This window comes from Nicotiana tabacum, chromosome 1 (genome assembly GCF_000715075.1).
Source record: "Nicotiana tabacum cultivar K326 chromosome 1, ASM71507v2, whole genome shotgun sequence".
NCBI classification, from domain to species: Eukaryota; Viridiplantae; Streptophyta; class Magnoliopsida; order Solanales; family Solanaceae; genus Nicotiana; species Nicotiana tabacum.
Genome location: NC_134080.1, coordinates 134206611 through 134229563, shown reverse-complemented (window position 1 = coordinate 134229563; position 22953 = coordinate 134206611).

Genomic DNA, 22953 nt, shown 5'->3' with positions numbered 1-22953 from the left:
AGATAATTAATAAGAATCCGGATTTGGCCAAAGTATATAATTGAATTAGCATGTATCTTTTTGTTATACTTTTTTAGAGACAAACACATTAGAAATGTAGCCACTTTAGGATATCCCTTTTTTTTTTAAAAAAATAATGAGATGAGCCTCGTGCAAATAAAGATACACATTGCGGGGCCCTCAATAATTAATCATAATAAATATTTAGAATTTGGGATGGACTGTCCAGTGAATTTCCCCGCCTTCTCCAAAGACAATAACGCGTTAGACTTTTTTAGGCGCGGTTTAATTAAATTACATTCTTAAATTCGGGTGCACATTGATGTGACCCAAATCCCAATCTCAACGGAGCCGAAATGTGTTAACAACTACGGGTGCATTGACTGTGACGTGGTTCGAGATGCATTTTCACGACGTTGCAATTCTATAAAAAATAAATGACAATAATAAAAGCGGTTTAAACTTAACAGAAGCACGTAAGTCATAACATGTATTTAAATCAGATATTTAGCTATTATAACAATTTAAGCGACCGTGCTAGAACCACGGGATTCGAGGGTGCCTAACACCTTCCCTCGGGTCAACAGAATTTCTTACTTAGAATTTCTGGTTCGCAGACTTCATTCTGAAAAGTCGAAAATTTCCTCGATTTGGGATTCAAGATAAACCGGTAACTTGGGACACCAAAAGCCAAACCTTTCCCAAGTGGCGACTCTGAATTAAATAAATAATCCCATTTCAAATATTGTCACTTAAATTGGAAAAACTCCCTCGCGCATTTAACCCTTCGGGTGGGGCGCGCAAAAAGGAGGTGTGACAGGTACCTTCCCCGGAAGAGAGCATCATGGCTCATGTAGAGGGGTTTTTGAACATATACACCTACCCCTTTACATTGGGCCCTCTCGATAGAATCATGCTCGAGTTTTTTGGAAGATATCGCGTTACCCTAGCAGAGGTTCACCCGTCGTTTTGGAGGATAGTGTTGATGATAAGGTTCTTTGCAGATAAAGACAGGCTCGAGTTCACCCTCAGCCATCTTATTCGATTGTACCGGCCCTTGCATTACCAAGGCCTGATTACTCTATGACGTCGATCATCCCGACCCTTTATTGCTAGTAATGAAGAAGATGGGGATCGAGGGTGGATGAGTCGATTTGTCCGAGTGCAGACTGTCGATATTATCCCCGTAGAGTTCCTGCCTTTTCCTGAGAAATGGAATTTCACACGTAAGTGGTACACTTGTGTTTTTATCATTTTAGTTCATGGTGGAGGCAGATTCCGTAAAGTTATTTTTCTTTTTTTTTCTACAAAAATCCCGTGGCTGCCATACAAGGTCCCCGACCTGGCAGATTGGACTCGGAAACTGGCAGCTTGATCAACTTACAATGAGCGTAAGCGACAAGATTTGTCCAAGAGTAGATGGGAGTCAAAACACCACAGTACGTACTGTGTGGTTTATTTTCTTTGAAAGGTACTTTCTTTTATGTGTATTTACTCCGTCATAACAGGTATTGGAGAATTTTCTAAGATGAGACCGTGCCCCCTCGGAGAGGAGGAAGGATCGTGGGCTTCAGGGCCGAGGAATGATAACAAACGGAAGGAATCTTCGAATAACAAGGGTGTTCATAGCGAAGCAATCCCTACTTGGAGACTCAAAGAAGATGTATCAGCTGAGCCTGCAGCACCCGAGGCTCTAGCCTCGGAAAAACGGTTCTTCCTTTGTCGCTGTCTTCTTTTCCCGTCGAAGGTACTTCGAGGGACAAAGATTTTCTGCCGCCATCTTCTTCTCTCGTCGAAGTTACTTCGAGGGATGTTCGAGGCCAGGCACCTAAATCAAGCGGGGTCTCGAGCAATCATATCCCCACCGAGAGCGGTTCGACTGGGGCCGATGAGACCAGGCTATGGCTGTCCAACGGGACGGGACGTGACCAAATTAACGGGATGAGACAAACAGGACGAAACGTTCGTCCCATCCTGTCCCGCTAACAAACGGGATGGGACGGGACGAAAGGGACGGGTTCGTGGGCCTAAAGTGTATTTTTTTTTTTAAAAACGTCTAGTTTTTTGAAAACTACTATGTTCTAAAGTTTGCAACGGCTAGATTTTTGACTTATTTAATAAACTTAAATGTTACTATGTTAAAATAAAAATTAGAAAATTAAGTAAAGAATTATAAAATATTAAAACAAAAGACTTATAATGAAATATTCTAGTAATTATAAATTTATAATAGAGTTATAATTTATTTAATATAATTTCAAAGTATTAACTATTAAGTAACTAAGATAATTCATAAATAAAATTCAACTCTTATAGCCTTTTATTTTATTAATAGAACTTTCAAATCTCAAATAAAAATATAATTCTTTTGAAGAGCACCTAATCTACGTAGCCACCTTCTAGGAAGGATTCTGTTTGAACTAGGCCTCTTAGTAGCCAATTACAAATTATCATACTAATATCTGTAAGCTCCTATTTAGATTCTTTGTAACTTATCAATAATATCTCTCGGACATTCTGCTGGAATTGGCAATATTGATTGATGTTCCATGAGCTCCATGTCGTCATCTCTCTCAGTGATAAGTATCTCATTGTATTCTTCTTCTTCTTCCCTAGTGGTTAATTTTTCAAAACCAAGATTTCTTCTTTCTGAATTAATCCAATCTCTGAATAATACGGAAATCTCTAGACTATCCTCTGCTAATGAATGTCTATGATCTCCAATTTGAAATCTTGTCGCGCTAAAAGCACTCTCCGATGCTAATGATGATGCTTGAATAGCCAGGATATCTCGGGCCATAATTGAAAGTGTTGGAAAAGCCTTGCCACGCTCCCTTCACCATGACAAAAGTTGTTCCTTGCCTTCTTCGCCTTTATGATTTTCCAATCCTTGATTAAGATAAGAATCAAGTTCATCATCAATAGAGGAATCAAAACCTGTTATATCATCCATATCTTCCCATAAAACTTCTGCTCTAGACTTAGAAGTAGAAGGAGCAGTTTCACAACTAGTTGTATCCATAGATTTATATTTATCAAATATTGATCTAGCAAAAGAAGATATGCTAGCTTGACAGTTTTCGAGAGATGGTTGTTCATTTTCTTGAATTTCTAAATTCTCATAAATTTTACGAACAAGTCCCTTTGCACCTCTTAGTTTTAAAGATGGGTAAAGTAGAGTAGAAATTAAATAAACTTCGGGAATAGGGAAAAAAAATACTTTTTAAATTTTAAAATTATTTATTTAATGGCAGGTGCATCAGTTGGATTTGTTTTATACTTACCAAATACAACAGAAATTCTACAAATATACAATAATATTTGTGTAACAATAGGTTAATATATATCAGAAAATTGTTTTGTAGCATAATAAAAAATTTCAAAAAATTTAGTAAGCTTTCTGATCTCATCCCAATCAGAATTAACAATTTGATCAACAGGGTGAGCATTATGCATATTAAATACCTTTTGGATAGGCATCCGATAAGAATAAGTAACTTTAAGCATTTCATAAGTAGAGTTCCACCTAGTACAAACATCTTTTGGAACTTTTCTAAATGGAAGGTTAGCACTAGCACATTGTTGAGCAAATTCACGAATTCTACTTTGTTTATGAGCACGAAAAATATAGCCACAAGCATGTTGTATTTTACTACAAGCATCAGAAAATAAATTAAGACCATATTTTATAATCAAGTTAAAAATATGGCATGCACATCTAACATGAAAAATTATTGGATTAATTGGACAAAGTCTAGATTTTAAGCTATTTGCTGCGGTTGTGTTAGCAGAAGCATTATCTAAGGTGATAATTAAAATTTTATTAATGAGTCCATAAAAATTAAGTATTTGTAGAACAACAGTTGCAATATATGCTCCAGTGTGTTTTGAATCAACAAATTTATAACCAATAATACGTTTTTGCAAGTTCCAGTGATGATCAACCCAATGACATGTAACAGTTAAATAATCACAACCATTAGGTCTACGACCTATATCAGATGTGATAGACACTTTACAATCTAAGTGAAAAAATACACAACGAATATACTGAAGATATTTGGTTTGAAATTTAAAAACATCATTTCTAACCGTGGTCTTAGGAAAACCTTGAAAAGCAGGGTTATAAGTTTCTTGTATATAATACACAAAAGTAGGGTGAGAAGGGAAATTAAAAGGCAAGCCACAGACAACCACCATTTTTGCTAAGTTCTCACGATCTCAATCTTTGTTATATTTGCGTAAAACATGACCAGAAGCAGGGTCAAGTTGTAGTTGAATTTGATTAGAACCAGATCCACTAGGAGTGTCATTACTGATGTTTTGGGACGTTCAGCCTTAGGCTTACCCCTTACAGGGGGTACATGGGGTAAAACTCCAGACTGAGATTGACTCTGAGTTGGAGCTTGTGTTGCGGAACTAGTGGGTGTTTCATCTAATTCTTCATCCTCAAAAAAAATATCATTGTCAAATTGTCTTTGAAAAGTTTCATGATCTAATTTTTCTCCGACATGAACATCATAAAATGTGGGGGATTGAGAAAATGAAGTTTCATCAACATGAGTCATTTCATCAATATGCTTTCCAATTCTAGGTCTAGGAGAAGGGTTAGGAGGATTACTACTACTTTTACCTTCACTATTTTTTTTACTACTTTTTTTAAAAATGCCAAATACATTTTTAGGTTCCATAATTTAAATATGAAATTAAATTAAAAAAGCTAACACAAATATTAAACAAACAAATGAAATGCCAATATATAACACGTAAAGTAAACAAAAAAATTAAGCACTAAAATGATACACAAAAATTATATATTAAAATTAGGAGATGGAACGAGTGCACTGTGATTAAATATTGAAACTTGAAGAAATTGCCCAAAATATTGCTCCAAATACTAGACGAATTAATTTGAAGGTTGAAAGTTGCTCCAAAATATTTGCCCAAATACTTGAAAGTTATCACTTGATACTTGATAGTTGATACTTGATAGTAACAAAATTGAGAGAATATAGATAGAATATTAGAATGTAAGAGATTTGAGACATCTCATCTTCAAAAATTACTTTTTTTCAAGGTTCAACCCAAATTTATGTCCAAATGGTAGCTTAATACCATATCTCTTTTTTGTTTGTTCTTTTTACTGGTATTATATTTGGAGGTTAAGAATTGTGGGATAATATTTGTCACTATGATTTTTGTCTCAACATAGAAATGTAATTTTATGCCGGTGCTAGATTTAGGAAGTAGTATTCTGTTAGGACCTGACTTTTTGTCATCGGGCGTGGCACGACTGTGGCAAGGATTTGTGTGTGATGGCCTTGTCATTGGCCTATGTGCGGGCAAAATGATCATGCAGAAGACGGACAAGACATTGTCATTGAGGGCTGTTGTAGGCAAGTATGGGCCAAGACCTTGGGACAGGCAAGGTGCGCTTGGCAAAGGCTTGACAAAGCTGCGTGGGCAATGTTAGGGCGGCATGGCATGGCATGCGCGCCAAAGTCAGTGGCATGGCACTTTGGGTTGTGGCAGCTAAGTGCGGGCTAAGCTAAGACAAGACGGAAATGCGGGATGATGGAAAAGGCTTTCAATAGCTAAGGCAAAGCTATGTGAAGGAAAATACAAGCAATGGCATGAGGTAAATGAAGGTTGACATGAGCAAGGAAGATTTGGGCCAAGACAGTGTGCGGGCGGCAGCGGCGTCGGGCATGTGCGGCAAAATCACAGGCAGCGGATTGCAGGAAAGACATTGGCGCGAAGCAATGTCAAGATGTGCCAAGGCTGGGCGCAATGCCAGCCTTGGGTGCGAATCAGCTGGCCAAGTGAAGATGGCACATGCAATGCACATGGAAAGTAGTTGGCAGTTACCTTGTCATAACCTCTTTGTCCCATGATCTGATCATGCTTGTATCATGACCCCATTTCGTGTATAGTGTGTCCTAAGTAGTTGGGGATGTCAACTACATGTTAGGAACAGATTAGTCTTAGTCCGACAAGTGGCAAAAGATGTAGACAACAAGTGTCATGTGCTGCCAAGTCTAAGGGCTGCCTATATTCTATAAATAGGGCCTTTGTGACTTAGGCAGAAGTAGAGGGTGAATGTGGGGAATTTCGTGTGAAATTCTAAGTGGGAAACAAGAGTGAAACGTGAGGGTTTCAGTTGTTTCAAAAAGGGGCTAAGGTTTGGCTTGGGCAGATCTTAGTGTTGACAAGAACGACTTGTGTTCTTTGTCAAAAAGTGGGCTGTGAGCGGACTGTGTTCATAGCAAAGTGAGGTTCCTTTGTATATTTTCCACATTAATGCAAAGGTTGGGATTTTCCCGTATATGTGTGTGTTCTTATTGAATTGCTGTCAAAATTTCGTTTAGGCCAAACTTGCCGAAAATTGGCTAAGTATTTTGGAAAGGCTGAGTCAAGTGTACGACTTGATTGCCGCGCGGGTGTGAGTTTTGATTGACTAAAATCGCGCCCGTGACAACTGGTATCAGAGCCAGGCAAGTTCGTAGCAGTGGCAAGACGATCGGTGGAAGAATTCGTGGGGCTATTTGAGAACATGGCTGGTGGCACAAATGCGGAACTGCGTCAAAGGATAGAGCAGTTGGAAGCACTCGTTGGGCAGGCTCTCGAAGTAAATGGCGATTCTTCTGTTCTTGCAAGAATGGCACGGTTAGAGGTAGATTATGCAGCGATACACGAGACAACGCTGGTAGAAATGGCCTTGGTACGCCAAGAGAAGGAAGAACTGCGCGAGGAAGTGGTTCAACTTCGGAGGGAATTGAAAACTGTTGTCCCCAGAAGTGATGAACGCACAAAGTTGAGGATTCCGGAGCCAAAGGCATATGGGGGTGCAAGAAGTTCCAAAGAACTGGAAAATTTCTTGTGGGATATGGAGCAGTATTTCCAGGTTGCACGTGTGGAGGATGACGACAAGGTGATAATCACACCAATGTATTTGACTGGTGATGCAAAGGTGTGGTGGCGCACACGAATGGCAGAAATGGAAAGTGCTGGACTGCCCAAGATTGGAACTTGGGAGATGCTGAAGAAGGAATTAAAATCCCAATTCCTTCCAACTACTTCGTCGTGGTTGGCACGAGATGGACTTCGTCGCTTGAAACAAAGTGGTACAGTGGCGGAGTATGTCAAGGAATTTTCATCCTTGATGCTCAATGTAAGTAATATGGCAGGGGAAGATAAGCTGCATTACTTCATGAGTGGGTTGAAGGGTTGGGCGCAATTGGAGTTGAGAAGGCAGAATGTTCAATGCCTCTCTACTGCTATTGCGGCGGTAGATGCATTGGCTGACCGGAACATAGGTGATGACCCTGCTGGAACTTCGCATTCAAAGGCTGACGGGAAAGCTAGGGAATGGAAGAAAAGAGGGAAGGGGCAAGCTGCCGAAGATGAGGGATTTGCCAAGAATGTGAGACAAGAGAATCACAACGACAAAGAAAGGAGCGGCAAGTTCAAAGGCTGCTTCACTTGTGGTGGACCGCACTTGAAGAAGGACTATCCAGTGTAGGCTAGGGTGAATGCTATTCTGGCTGCAGAGAAACAATAACAAGTGGCGGAGGCAAATGCCATTGTGGCAGATGGGAATGGAGCACCAGGGGCGGTGTATGTCAACAACCCCTTGGGGCTGCTTCATTAAGTCGAATCGACGAGGATGTCGATTTCAAAAGGTGCAGATGGTTTGTTAGGGCCTGAATTTTTGTCATCGGGCGTGGCACGGCTGTGGCAAGGATTTGGGCGTGATGGCCTTGTCATTGGCCTATGTGCGGGCAAAACGGCGAGTGGAAGACGGACAAGACATTGTCATTGAGGGCTGTTGTAGGCAAGTATGGGCCAAGACCTTGGGACAGGCAAGGTGCGCTTGGCAAAGGCTTGACAAAGCTGTGTGGGCAATGTTAGGGCGGCATGGCACGGCATGCGCGCCAAAGTCAGGGGCATGGCACTTTGGGTTGTGGCAGCTAAGTTCGGGCTAAGCTAAGACAAGACGGAAATGCGGGATGATGGAAAAGGCTTTCAATAGCTAAGGCAAAGCTATGTGAAGGAAAATACAAGCAATGGCACGAGGGAAATGAAGGTTGACATGAGCAAGGCAGATTTGGGCCAAGACAGTGTGCGGGCGGCAGCGGCGTCGGGCATGTGCGGCAAAATCACAGGCAGCGGATGCGGGCAAGGCATTGGCGCGGAAGCAATGTCAAGATGTGCCAAGGCTGGGCGCAATGCCAGCCTTGGGCGTGAATCAGCTGGCCAAGTGAAGATGGCACATGCAATGCACATGGAAAGTAGTTGGCGGTTACCTTGTCAAAACCTCTTTGTCCCATGATCTGATCATGCTTGTATCATGACCCCATTTCGTGTATAGTGTGTCCTAAGTAGTTGGGGATGTCAACTACATGTTAGGAACAGATTAGTCTTAGTCCGACAAGTGGCAAAAGCTGTAGACAACAAGTGTCATGTGCTGCCAAGTCTAAGGGCTGCCTATATTCTATAAATAGGGCCTTTGTGACTTAGGCAGAAGTAGAGGGTGAATGTGGGGAATTTCGTGTGAAATTCTAAGTGGGAAACAAGAGTGAAACGTGAGGGTTTCAGTTGTTTCAAAAAGGGGCTAAGGTTTGTCTTGGGCAGATCTTAGTGTTGACAAGAACGACTTGTGTTCTTTGTCAAAAAGTGGGCTGTGAGCGGACTGTGTTCATAGCAAAGTGAGGGTCCTTTGTATATTTTCCACATTAATGCAAAGGTTGGGATTTTCTCGTATATGTGTGTGTTCTTATTGAATTGCTGTCAAAATTTCGTTTAGGCCAAACTTGCCGAAAATTAGCTAAGTATTTTGGAAAGGCTGAGTCAAGTGTACGACTTGATTGCCGCGCGGGTGTGAGTTTTGACTAACTAAAATCGCCCCCGTGACATATTCCATAACCGATTAGGATAGGAAGATCCTCAGGTGGAAGCAACAATGATGCTACCAATTAATAATCGTTATTAGGATCAACTATAATTTTTGGGTCTTGTTATTGGTGAATAACCCTTTAAAATTATAATACATTTGACAATTTATTTTAGAGGACTTATGTTTTTTTTGTGGAATTCCTAGATATTGTTCTTATTATTATAAGGCATTTTAGAAGCTTGAATACATGCGGTATAAATAAATAAAATATAAAAGTGGAATGCCAATGTGAGCACGTGATTTTTGCCTCACAAGAACTACTCCAAAAGAAATCACAAATAATTGTTTTCTTAGTGTGCAATTTTTAGAATTTATGAGGCATTTATTAATTATTTATGTTGTGTCCGTAAATGTTTACTTTGTCATAGTTAAATGAAAAAACAAATAAAATAAAAATACATGTTGCATGCTAGGATTTAATTATGCATTTAAGAATTAAAAGGGAAAATCACAAAAAAATATGCATTTATCTTATTTTTCGTCATTTAAATGTGTCATTGTGTGATTAATATTTTGTCCTGTGTGTTAATAGTTGTTAAAGGGTGATTAATATTTTCTGTAAGGGTAATTTTGATTTTTATAATTTTTAATTAGGAATTCAATAATTAAGGAATAAAATTAGAAAATGAAAAGAGTTGATTAAATGGGCAAAACGGATCTGGGCCAAGAATTTTTAAACAAAATGAGGCCCAACGTTCAAAGGACCCGGCCAAGTCCAGTATGCATACAACCAAATCCAAACGACGCCGTGTTGGCACTTCAAATCTGGGCCATTGATTCGTTTTAATCAAACGGTCCAGTTCAGCCCCTGCATATATGAAACGACGACGTTTTAGGCAACCAGATCTAAACCGTTCATCCATCATGATCCAACGGCTTCAAGAACTCACCCAAACCCAATCCATTTCACCCCCGGGCCAACCCTTTCCCCCAACTTAAACCAAACGACATCGTTTGGTTAAGTGAGTTGATCCTGACCGTGGATCATGTTTGATCTGACGGTCAAGATCAATCCACCCCAACCCTATAAAAGCCTAAATCCTACCCCAGCCCCCCAAACCAAACACCCCACCCCCCTGTCATGTTCATCATCTCTTTCAAGAGATCAGATGAACTCCACCGTCCACCACCGTGCACCGCCCACCAGAAATCGCCTCACGGCGGTTCCGGTGGTCCAAACAACCCCACCTTAACACCCTCGACTCCTCACAACCCCCTCTTTACGGATCTGGGGTTAGTTTCCCTCGAATCAGACTACATAGTCTCGAATCTTCGATCGAAGGTTGGTCTGAAAATCCAACTTTCTCCGATGGTCTCCAAATTAACACCACAGTCTCCCCTGTCCATCTTCATCATGAACCTGTTAATAGCATGGTTCGAATCTTCTTGGAACTGCTCGAATCTTCATTTGAAGATTCGAGTAAAACCTAACCCTACCCAATGTACCTCAAACTCACACCAGTTATCCACCTGACCTCCCTCATGCCTAAAACATCATTGGTTTGGTTCGAATATGTCTAGAAGTGTTCGAATTTGAGATCAAAGAATCTGAAACCCTAAAAAATTCCAATCGTAGAGTTTACCCAAATTAAATGAGGGATTGAGGTCTAAGAGACTTTAATCGAGGTATTCTCAATTGAGAATACTTCGAATAAAGTCTGTTCAGCCTCAAAAGGTCTGAATCCAAAGTTGAGCTTTTGTCCGTGTAAATTTGAAGATTTAGAGGTATTCTTCTTACTTCTTTTGTATCCTATGTGTATATTGTTGCCTGTTTCAGTAGCTTGTGTAATTTTTCATATTTTGTTTATTTGATTCTGTGATTCTGTCTCATACCCGTTTATGTGATCAAATTATAACAATGTCTCTGTTTGTTGTGATTGTTTACAATATGTGTAATCGACTCGACTAAGTACGTCGATTAGTTGTTTTATAAATTCCTGTTTCTATTAATGTTGATTGAAACAACCTATTTATCTACTTGTAGACTGATTGTTGACAATTATGGTAGTTAGTCAGTCGATTAATGAGTGGTGTCAATTAATTAATTTCCGTAAAATCCTTGAGTCTGGCAATAATCCTGAAGTTATTTGATTTGCTTACTTTCATTATTTGCTGATCAATGTCAGCTATAATCATCTGATTAAGCTTCATTGATTAGTCTGTCTGTATAAACTGAATCATTTCAATATTCTGTTTGGTTTTGATCCTGATTGTTAATTACCCAATTAGTTAAAAAATTCTGTAAATATTGTTCTGACTTGGTAATCCAATGTTTTTCTTTTTCTCTGCGTTAAAGCCATAGGATTGGTTATAGCTGTTTGAACAGATTGAAGAATCTGTTCTGATTTTGTATTAAGAACAGTAATAGCAGTAGGATTATAAGGGTACTTTGGGGAATGAAACAGTAAGAACAGTGTGTTAGTGTTAATGTGTTATAGTGGAATGTTAGTGGCTATTAATTAATGGGATAATGGGAAACAAAGGATAATGGGAGTGCTGAAAATCAGGAAAAGATTTTACTTAATGGGATTTAAAGTAGAAAAGCAGATTTTGAATAATATTTTCTGATTTTAAAAGAAAGAAGGGGTCCAGGCAGCATTAGGGAGTAAGTTATATAAGAAGGGGAGTTGGGACTGATTTAAAAGGAGGAGACAGAAGAGAACCAGATAGAGAGAGAGGAATCTGAAAATTAGATAGATACACACAAGGATAGACACACAGGGAGATAAAAGAAAACTGAAAGATAGACAGAAACAAGAAACAAAAAAAAAGAAACAGAAAAAGAGAACACTCACATACACACAGAATCTGAAACAGATATATAAGAAGGAAAAAAAATCAGAAATATAGTCTTCCTTGAATCTGTCTGGGTCTGTTTGTTGATATTGTTTGGTTTAAATCTGAATTGTTTCTTAAAATTTTGTTACTGCTCGTCTGGTTCCAAGGGTCCTGTTATTTTGCTCAAATCTGCTGAATTATTTGGCAATTTCTGCTGATTTTGTTGTTGCTGCTACTGCTGAAATTTGCCTCTTTTACCCTCATTTCCAGGTATATATCTTTAGACTCGTGCTGTGGAAAGTTTCAACATTGCAAAAATGAATGAAGTTTGGAATTAATATTATGTCTTCTACTCGTTTAAGTCTATTATTTTAAATTGCAGTTTTGTTTCAGTTGGTTAATATAGTAGTATGTTTGACATGATGACTATTAGTTAATCATTCCCTTTTGAAGTTCGTATAAGTGTTGTAATAATGTTATCTATTTCAGAATCTCATTAAAGTATAATTATGATTGAATTGACAAGATAGGGAACATAGCATAAAGTTGAGCATTAATTAAGTCTTGTGACATTGTTAGTTAAGTAAGGAATAGTATGGAAATGTCAAAAAAACGGGTTTAATTACTAGCCTATTTTGTTAGATATCCGATTTAGTTGTGGATTGAATGATGTTAGTTGTATTTTGTTCATATATGGCGTACTAATGGCTATGTTTATAATCAATAGTTGAAAGGTGCATTGATAAAATCCGTTATGTTCACAATGTTGGAATATGGTGAATGGTGTAAAGGTATATTCGCGTTATATGTGATATCATCTTATTAAGTCAATATGTAGATTAGTTCTCTTTCTTAATAACAAATGGCCTAGTTATTTGAATGCAATCAACTCACTTCTTTAAAAAAAATGTAAAAGATAAGTCAACAATTTTTACAATGTGTAAAGTTAGTGTTTGCCAATAGTTCGCATAGGTTGAGAATAAAAATTGGTTTGATTACGTATATCCAAACTCAATCATAAGCAGAATTAACCAAAATAATCATGCATATTGGATTAAGAAGAAGTGATATAGAAGGAGATTAGGCTTATAAATTGTAACAATTTTAAGAATGTAAATAGCATTCACTACAAATAGAATAATGAAAATTCTTCGAAAATATTGCTTCCTTTCATAAATCAATTCTTTTTTTAGTTTTATACGCAATTCACTTTTTGGGTATACACATATTGTATTTACGAGAAAAATGGTAGTATTAATCACACGTTGTTTATCTTTTTACTCTTTAAATTTGAATGGCTTGGAGGAATATAATTCATACGCGAAAAATATAATTTGCGGTCAACATCCAATAAATTGTGAATTCTTTTCGAGGAATTTAGAGGCGTCCCAAAATAGTCATTTCTCATGACTTTCACATAAAATATATGGATGTAATAAACAATTTGTGAAAAATTTATAGTACCATCAAGAATAATCTGTGTAATTAAGGATGCGTTCGCGTGACCTGATTATACTCCAAAGGCAATTCGGATTATGCGTTCGCGCAATTTCGAGCATATTTTAATAAAAGAGGTTCTTCTGAGAATGTTAAATCAAACCCGAGATGTGCAGTTCACTATTTAATCATACAAGGGTGACGATGTTCTTAATTTTATTTTAAATTACGAACATATGATTTTTTTTATATAATAAAAAAAATATTATCAATCCTATTGTGTACACGTAAGCGTGACACAATTTTTCACGTTTTATATAAAAAATATATAATACGAATATACGTACGCGTGATTCGTTTCAAGAAAATCTTTAATTGTAAACAATCTAAACAGAGGCGGTAACAAAATCATGCAAATAAAAAAATGTATTTAGCAAATCGAGATAATTAAGCCAAGTATTATAACGGTTAAGCGACCGTGCTAGAACCACAAAATTCGGGAATGCCTAACACCTTCTCCCGAATTAACAAAATTCCTTACTCGGATTTCTGGTTCGCATAATAACAAACAGAGTCATGTTCTCCTCGATTCGGGATTAAAACCGGTGACTTGGGACGCCTTAAAATTCCCAGGTGGCGACTCTGAAACAAACAAACAAATCCCGCTTTGATTGTCCTTTAATTGGAGAAAACTCCCTCGAACCCTCGCGGGGGCGGAAAAAGGAGGTGTGACAGCTCTGGCGACTCTGCTGGGGATAAAAGTGTTGGTAAACCTAGAATCTCTGGTTCAGGGTTTAAGAATTCGAGCTTAAAATAACTGTTATAGCTGGCTTTGTTTATTATCTGATTTTTACATGTTTATGCTTAATGTGCTAAATGATGCTTTTACCGCTTTAATATTATTGGAATTGTGTATATAAAACTGTTACGAAAACCCTCCTTCTTTCTGAGTCTTCTGAATGTATGGTGCACACGTGCGCGTGGCCCACCTTTCTGTTAAAGTCATACCAAATAAGACGAAGTTGGGACAAGTAACTAGGCCGCATAGACTTTAGTGCTCCCGGTACGTTGCCCCCACTTCGGCTCGAACTGTCCGTTTGGGTAAGCCGGGTCTAGAACAATCTGCCTCAGGTTTTTCACTTAGAATAACTCAGCCATGTACCGGATCCCTAGTAGGAACGTCTATTTGCATCATGTACATTTGGCCTTGGAGACTCAACACAGGGGTTGGGTCTGTCTAGGACAGGTGAACCCGAAATGTAAAGACCGTCCTGATGCATCCTACTTGCTACTTGTGCATTCATTTGCCTCGGATTTGCTTGTTGACCCGCTTAACTGGAAAAAAAATCATTGTGAGAGCCGAGGAATAAAATGGGCTGTTTTAGAAAATTCCCAAAAATAGTTTTAAGTTTTGAAAAAAAATGTTAAATAAAAAAAATGATTTTTTATGAGTGTCTGTTTTCAAAATGAGTCTTGATTTTTGTTAAAATTAATCGCAGACACAAAATGAGCACTACCCAAAACCCACCGTCCGCAAATGCAGATGAATTTCTATTTCAGCATCAGATGTGGTGGCATGAGTTAGGAGAAGATGGTCAAAAATGGGTCATTAAACATTTGGGAACTCTCACAGATATTATGAAAGTTAAACCACGTGATGATTTGATTGCGGCATTAGTAACTTTCTGGGACCCTGTTCACAATGTCTTTCGCTTCTTTGATTTTGAGCTTACTCCTACATTAGAAGAGATAGCCGTATATGCCGGTTTTGACGGAGATTTAAGAAACCAAAGTCTTATATTCCCAAAAGCTCCCTCAGTACACCGATTCTTTGGGCTCCTGAACATCAGTAATCAAATCAGAAAAAGCAACGTTATCAACGGGTGTTGTTCTTTCAACTTCCTACATTCAAGGTTCGGAAAGCCAGATGGATTTGAAATTCATGAGAAAGGCCTTACTAACAAGCAGAACAAAGACACCTGGCAGATTCACCGTCGCTTCGCTTTCATGGTAGCTTTTCTAGGAATCATGGTTTTCCCAAACAAAGAACGAACAATTGATATTTGCACGGCGAAAGTCGTACAAGTCCTCACTACCAAGGAAAATCACACCCTTGCCCCAATCATTCTCTCCGATATTTATCGGGCGTTGACTTTATGTAAATCAGGGGCAAAGGTCTTCGAAGGGTGCAAAATTTTGTTGCAAATATGGATGATTGAACATCTCCAACATCACCCCAAGCTCATACAGTATGGTCCAAGCCATGATAATTTCATCGAGAGTTATGAAGAAAGAATAAAAGATTATAAGTCACCAGAAGGAGTCGAAGCCTGGGTATCTCATCTAAGATCTTTAACGGCAAGTCAAATTGAGTGGACTTTGGGATGGCTCCCGGTAAGGAAGTGATACACATGTCAACCTCGAATAGTTATTTGCTACTATTGGGATTGAGAAGCATCCAGCCATATGCGCCACAAAGAGTTCTAAGACAATTAGGGAGATACCAAGTAGTTCCCGATGATGAAGATTTGAGTATGCAAGTAATCGAGTTACACCCTGAAGCCACTCTTCCCGAGGCTTTAATTTAGCAGATGTGGAATGGGTGTCGATACTTGAAGGATGATACTCAAGTTCCAGACACTACAAAGGGCGAGATAAATCTAGGATATGCAAGGTGGTTTGAGAAACGGTCCCGCGTGGATGATGCACCAGAACCCGATCTAAGAAGGCCAATAAAAAGACCCCATGTTCAAACCTTTAACGATAAAATCCAAGAGCGGTTGATTTGGGGAGAAAAGGAAAAAGGGTACAAAGCAACTATCCATGCCCTAAAGGAAAATCTGAGGAGCCTCAGTTTGGAGAAAGATTTGTAAGCACAAGAAGCAGAAGGCGAGAAGAAGAGTCTAGCTTATGAGAATAAAAATCTTCACGCTCAATTTCAAAAAATGAAGAAAGCTTCTGAAACACCAATGAGGAGTGGGAAGGATCAAAAAATCATCGCCAATCTTTTTGAAAAAATGCAAGATTATGAATCCATTTTGGCAAAAAATGAAAAGGCGTTGAGCAAAGCTAAAGAAAGAATCCAACAATTAAACGAAGAGGCCAGATCTAATAAGGAACGCCAAGTAAGGCAATTCGAAGAAGATAGGGCACAATTCAAGAAGGAAAAAGACCGTTGGATACATTCAGAAGCCCAACTTCATGCACAACTGGAAGAAGCGAGAAGGTACAACAGAGAATATCAGCATGCAGACATCGACAGAGAAAGAGCACAGGCAAGACTCGATCAGGCCAGACTCCGAGCTCAATTAGAGTCAGCTTTAGATCATGAAGACCGTGTCAGAGATATAGCCACCACTCGCCAACAGTAACTGCAAAACCAAGACCAACGTCTCTAAGATTTCAGGGCTCAAATCCATGATTTAGCGGTTTAAACCTCTCAAAGTTATGTAAACTTCCAAGGAATGGATTATGAAAGGTTTATAGAGCACGCACCTATTTTTGCCCGTCATCTAGCGATGGAGTTAGAAAGAATGTATCGTACACTGGGAGGTCATCCGGGTCAAGCCCCACCATGAGCAGATGATCCAATAATTGAAAACAAAAGTGGGGAGTGGAACATGTTCACAACTATTGAGAGTTATGGCTTTTGTTTGATTTGGGTTTGTGTCAAGTTTTAAAACCATTTTTATAATGTTTTTCAAATGTAATGTCTGTTCCATCTTTGTAAAATAAATAAAAGTGTTGACAATTTCTTTACGTTCGAACTACGCAAGGTCTGATTCATGCGGGGGCATGATACGTAAGCAATCTCTATAAGATTCGACCACATCCACAATCATAAAAGAATAAAATAAGAGTGAGTGACAATAAAAAGAAAGGCCAAGAAAAGCTGGGATGACACAAGCAGCCGAGCAAATGCATAATAGAAAATGGTTATTTGTCTAGGAACATTGCATCTCAACGTGTAATTATATATGTGTTAAACTCTCAAAACTAACAAGTTTGCTCATTTCCAGAATTCAAGCAGTTAGTTTTTCTAAGAGATACTGGCATATTATTATTATCACACCAAATCAAAAGGACCGATACCCGAAAGTATGTCTATTCCGGATGTCGACACAGGTATTGAGATAGAGGAGATAGACGTTGGCAAAATGAAAGAAGAAATGCTTAAACTCAAGCAGCAAATGGCTGAGATGTACCGAGCCTGGTCTACAGGGCAATCACCCCCATCTTACCCAGCTAACCCTGCTCCATCACTAGCCCAAGCTCAGGATAATCTTACCACTGAACTATCCCCAAATTTCCCCATCTACCAACACTACCGAGGCACCACCTCTCAGACACCGCAGTCTCCACCTCCGAAACCAGTTCCATACCATCCTCCACCAGTAACTCTTGTCTTCGTAGCACCTCCCCCGGCTACATTCCACAAAGCTCCTAGTGAGCCTATACTCCAGGCCCAGGACAATCAATACTACCCCCCGGAGCCCACCTTCAAAGCCTCCGAAATCCATTCAACTACTCCTCGTTTTGACCTCCCAACCGAAATTGATAAGCCAGCCAAAAATGCTGAACAAGAAGAGATGTTCAGAAAGGTCAAAAGCCTAGAACAATCGTTTCGAGACATTCGAGGGTTAGGAGGACAGGTCAGTGTGGCCTACAAGGATTTATGCTTATTCCCAAATGTGCAATTACCAGTTGGTTTCAAGATGCCCAAATTTGACCTATACAATGGGCACGGCGATCCAGTAGCCCACTTGAGAGGATTCTGCAGCAAGATGCGAGGAGCTGGGGGAAGAGACGAATTATTGATGGCTTACTTCAGTCAAAGTTTGAGCGGATCAGCTTTAGAGTGGTATACACGTCAGGACCATGGGAGATGGTACACCTGGGATGACCTAGCACAGGCATTTGCTTACCACTTCCAATACAATCTTGAAATCATCCCAGATCGACTATCTTTGACAAAATTTGAGAAAAAGCACAATGAAAGTTTTAGAGAGTATGGTTTCCGGTGGAGGGAACAGGCAGCAAGGGTGGATCCTCCTATGAAGGAAAGTGAAATGGTAGACTACTTCCCACAAGCCCTGGAGCCAACTTACTATGCCCATTTGGTTTCGGCGGTAGGAAAATCATTTAACGAAGTAGTGAAGATGGGAGGTATGGTGGAAGAAGGCCTCAAGACAAATAAAATCATGAGTTATTCGGCTATTAAGGCGACTACTCAAGCTATTCAAGGCGGAGTAGGAGGAATTGGAAGAAAGAAAAGGGAGGAAGCAGCGGTGGTTGATTCAGGAACTTGGTCAGGATCCGGAGGTTCACCTCATTACTACAATCAACATCGATCCCACCAATCAACTTACCACCACAATTCACCCCAACACTACTATCACCCGTCGGAACCTCATTTTTCCATCAATCATGCACAAGCATACAATCAACCACCTGCTCACGCTCATTGGCGCGCCCCTGTCATATCAATTACTTACCCACGAGCCTACGCCGGACCAGGTTTCAGGCCTAGGCAAGCATTCAGGGGAGAAAGGGAACAGAAAAAGAAAACCTTCACTCCATTGGGTGAATCCTACACTAGTCTGTTCCACAGGTTGAGACTACTAGACATGCTAAGGCCGATACAATCCAAGCTGTCCAATCCTCCTCCAAAGAATCTGGACTACACCATAAGCTGTGAATATTGTTCCGGTACACCAGGCCATGATGCAGAAAAATGCTGGCATTTGAAGAATGCAATACAAGAGCTGATTGGTACTAAAAAAATTGAAGTTCAAACCCCCGAAGCTCCCAATATCAACAAAAATCCAATGCCAACCCATCAGGAGGCCAATATGATAGAAATAGTACGGGCTGATGGGGAAACAAAGAAGCCATCGCAAACGGTCATGATGATTAGGTCTCATGAAGCCAAGCCAGAAGAGCAGTTAACAGAGGAGAAGTCGGTACCTAAGCAGAACAAAAAGGGTGATGAACCATCTGTGGTATTTGAGAAGGGATCTTCAAGCATAATTGCTACAAAGCGGGAAGGATTAAAAGTGATTGTACCAGGGATCGCCAGCAAACCCATTGTAGTCGTGGAGGGAGCCCGTATAGAGCGGGTTATTATTAAGCCGGTAACCCAGTTACCAGTGATCAATAACAAGGCCATTCCATGGAACTATGAACAGGTGACTGTAACGTACAAAGGAAAAGAAGTCAAGGAAGAAGTCTGTGAGGTACAAGGCTTGACTCGTTCGGGAAGATGTTTCACTCCCGAAGAGTTAAGAAAAACTAAAAATCCAACACCAATGAAGAAAGCTGTTACGGAAGAAGAAGCGGAAGAATTTTTGAGAAAGATGAAGCTCCATGACTATTCTGTTGTGGATCAAATGAAAAAGACGCCCGCTCAAATTTCATTATTGTCATTACTGATCCATTCAGAGGAGCACCGTCAAGCTTTGATGAAAATCCTGAATGAGGCACACGTTCCTGATAAGATCTCCGTGAATCATTTGGGAAAAATAGCCAACAGAATCTTTGAGGCAAACAGAATCACATTTTCTGATGATGAACAGCCTATGGAAGGTACTGAGCACAACAGAGCTCTTTACCTCACATTGAAATGTGAAAACTCCGTAGTAACCCGGGTATTGGTTGACAACGGGTCAAGCGCAAATATCTGCCCTCTCCCCACTCTGGGCAAGTTGAAAATCAAAGAGGAGAGGATCCATAAGAATAGTATTTGCGTACGGGGGTTTGACGGTGGAAGAAGAGATTCATTTGGCGACATAGTGCTAGAGCTGACAATAGGGCCAGTTGAATTCACAATGGAGTTTCAAGTGCTGGACATAACTGTTTCTTATAATTTGCTGCTGGGTCGACCATGGATCCATGCTGCTAAAGCAATCCCGTCAACACTACACCAGGTAGTCAAGTTTGAATGGGATAAACAGGAAATAGTTGTGCATGGGGAAGACAGTTTAAATGCTCACAGCGGTGCCATTGTACCAGTCGAGGAAATAGAAAATGACCAGGGACCATGGGTTTACCAAGTGTCCGACACAATGTCGGTAGAGAAAATTCCAGAGGGGAAATACATTCCGAATCCAAAGATAACCTCTGGATCAGTCATGGTAGCCTATGAAATGTTAAAGAATGGTTTTGTACCCGACAAAGGTTTGGGCTCATCTTTGCAAGGAATTATACAACTAGTATCTCTCCCCGAGAACTGGGGAACATTTGGTTTAGGATTCATACCCACTGTCACAGACGTGAGAAAGGCCAGAAAGCTGAAACAAAAGGAATAGGTTCTTCCAAAACCAGTCCCACATCTATTAAAGTCTTTTATCAAGATCGATGATAAAAATCACCCGATAACAACAATTCCTAAATCCTTGGTCAATCCTGAGGAGGAATTAATTGAAAGATTCGAGAAATTGTTTGATGATGTGAATATGGTGGAAAGCAGTAAAGGTTCTAGCGACGCAGAAGTGCAATTCGTCGGGCTAGAGACAAGGCTTAATAATTGGAAAGCCACTCCTCTCCCCATTCGAAAGGAGTCTTGGTAGTTTATTTTGATTTTCCTTCAGTTTGTTTGGGTTACCTCAGGGTTGTAATCCCAATGTTTATCTTACAGTTTGTTTGAAGTGTGCAAACCTTGTTATCTTTCATCATCCAATAAAATACAGTTTCCCTTTCATTATCATTCCTGATATTTTTCTTTTCTTTTCTTCTTTTTCTGTACAGTTCTTTTTACGCTGGCTCTAGTGATATGGCATGCATGAGGAATCCTCAGCCCAGTCTTAAAAATCAATCTGATTCCGAAATAATAATTCAAGAAGTATATTGTGATTATGAATCAGAATATGATGAGGATGAGGCTTTCGAAGAGATTAGTAAAGAGTTAATTCATTTTGAGGAAAAAACCAAACCTAACTTGAGTGATACCGAAGACATCAACATAGGGGACACGAATAATATCCGAAAAACTAAAATAAGTGTCCATTTCAAACCAAAGATCCGAGAAGAGTTGATTAAAGCACTCATAGAATTCAAAGATGTTTTTGCATGGTCGTATGACGACATGCCAGGTTTGAGCACTAATTTAGTGGTTCACAAATTGCCCACTGATCCAATGGTGCCTCCTGTCAAGCAAAAATTGAGAAAGTTTAAGCTTGATATGAGTGTGAGAATTAAAAAAGAAATCACCAAACAGTTGGAGGCAAAGGTCATTCGAGTCACTCGATACCCTGTTTGGTTGGCTAATATCGTTCCTATGCCAAATAAAGACGGCAAGATCAGAGTATGCATCGATTATCGCAATCTCAACAAAGCAAGTCCGAAGGATAACTTCCCATTGCCCAATATCCATATTTTGATCGATAATTGTGCCAAGCATGAGATAGGATCTTTCGTGGATTGTTATGCCGGGTATCATCAAATTCTGATGGATGAAGAGGATGCAGAGAAGACGACATTCATCACCCCATGGGGAACTTATTGCTACCGGGTAATGCCCTTTGGTTTGAAGAACGCCGGGGCAACTTACGTGAGAGCAATGACCACGGTGTTTCATGATATGATACACAAAGAGATTGAGGTATACGTGGACGATGTAATCATAAAATCAAAGCATCAGGCCGACCACGTTGGGGATTTGAGGAAATTCTTCTTGAGACTTCGCACGTACAACCTCAAGCTTAACCCTGCCAAATGCGTATTTGGTGTTCCATCTGGAAAGCTGTTGGGATTCATAGTCAGTCGGCGAGGCATCGAGCTAGACCCATCAAAGATCAAAGCCATCCAAGAATTGCCACCTCCAAGGAACAAGACTGAAGTAATGAGTTTGTTAGGGAGGTTGAATTACATCAGCAGGTTTATTGCTCAGCTCACGGCAACCTGTGAGCCTATTTTTAAATTATTGAAAAAAGATGTTGCGGTTGAGTAGACTGATGAATGTCAAGAAGCATTTGATAAGATAAAAGGATACTTGTCAAATCCACCTGTGCTGGTTCCGCTAGAGCCAGGAAGACCTTTGATTCTTTACTTGACGGTCTTGGAAAATTCCTTTGGTTGTGTATTGGGGCAGCATGACCTCACCGGCAGAAAAGAACAGGCCATCTACTACCTTAGCAAGAAATTCACAGCTTATGAGGTTAAGTACACTCATCTGGAAAGGACATGTTGCGCCCTAACATGGGTAGCTCAGAAATTGAAACACTATTTGTCATCCTACACTACTTACCTCATTTTGCGTCTGGATCCGTTGAAATATATTTTTCAAAAGCCTATGCCAACGGGGAGACTTGCGAAGTGGCAGATATTGCTCATAGAATTTGACATCATCTATGTGACTCGGACTGCAATGAAATCCCAAGCATTGGCCGATCATTTAGCCGAAAACCCGGTCGACGAGGAGTACGAGCCATTGAAAACCTATTTTCCCGATGAAGAAATAATGCATATCGGTAAGATGGAGCAGATTGAAAAACCTGGCTGGAAACTTTTCTTTGATGGGGCCGCTAACATGAAAGGAGTCGGGATAGGAGCTGTAATTATCTCTAATACCGGGCATCACTATCCTGTTACGGCTCAACTTCGATTTTATTGCACCAATAATATGGCTGAATATGAAGCTTGTATTTTGGGGTTAAGGCTAGCCGCAGACATGGGTATCCGGGAAATCTTAGTCATGGGAGATTCAGATATTCTGGTACATCAAATTCAAGGAGAATGGGAAACCCGAGACTTGAAGCTCATACCATACCGACAATGTCTACATG